The sequence below is a fragment of the Colobus angolensis genome, unplaced genomic scaffold (genome assembly GCF_000951035.1).
Source record: "Colobus angolensis palliatus isolate OR3802 unplaced genomic scaffold, Cang.pa_1.0 Scaffold336, whole genome shotgun sequence".
NCBI lineage: Eukaryota > Metazoa > Chordata > Mammalia > Primates > Cercopithecidae > Colobus > Colobus angolensis.
Genome location: NW_012116666.1, coordinates 2,058,658 through 2,059,802, shown reverse-complemented (window position 1 = coordinate 2,059,802; position 1,145 = coordinate 2,058,658).

The following is a 1,145-nucleotide window of genomic DNA, read 5'->3' as shown; positions in this document are numbered from 1 at the left end:
AACTTGCTCCAGAAGACAAAGACCCACATGCTCAGTGGTTTTAGTCTTTTAGCAAGAATTTGTGACATTATTTTTTCTAAAGGAACTCTTAGAAGGGGTGCAATATTTCCCAAACATGACCCTCAGGAGCCTCCTTTACTCGAAAAACCCAGGAGCTTCTGGAAAGGGCCCAAACTTGCTCCAGAAGATGAAGACCCACATGCTCACCTTCAAGCCTCCCTGCCCCCTGCTCCCCTCCTAGGGAACAGACACACAGGGAGATGGTGGAGGGAGCCTTCTACAGAGCTGGACTTCCCCCTCCACTTCCCCAGGAAGAGAGATGTCAGAAAAGTTACGGGTTTACACGAAATCCCCTGTTCCTTGTGTCATTGGATGGTGGTTGCTTATGTCAAGACAGACCCTTCACCAGGTAGAGAACCATGAGGATCTCCGTGCAGGGAAGACTTCGCCCCGACCACCATTCCTGGGCACTCGCTGCTCTGCTGTCAGCCCCTCTCTTCCAACAGAAGCCTGAACCAGTGTGTGTGCACCCCCCACCCCCTGACACCGGGTGAGGCCCAGACTCCAATCTCCCCAGCTCACGACCTCCTGGGCCCTGCTTCACCTTCTTCAACCCAAAACCTTGTTTAACTCCCGTGGGGGTGGAGAGGAAATGAAGCAGATGCTCCCCACTCTCCTTGCCAGACCATCCTCCTCCTGGCTTTCTATGTGTGGCACATGGGGTGGGGGCCGCAGGGCTGTTAGGGCAGTTTCCCCTTTGTCATTTCTCCCTCAGTGTTCATGGCAGCCACCTTTGGTCAATGCAGCTCTAGGCGTGGAAGATAGTTGAGAGCCCTTCCCCAGAGGCACCTGCCCTGAGGGCTGCACCCTTCTACCCTGAAATAGCTGGGTCTTAAGACTGTAGCCTTTCCTTTGGAGGGCAACTAACCATTTTTCTAAAGAATGTTTTTGACACTAAGGTGATGTTATTTATTAATTAAAACATCCTTTTTGAAAAAAACGAGTGTCCACTGCATGTCACTTCCATTTGTGTTTTAACTTCTCCATCCCTACGAAGAAGGCTGACCTGAGTACTTGTTTTAAATCGAAGTCCAGAAAAAGGGCGGCTGGATGTGAACATGTAAAACTCTTCTAGGGCACAGCTT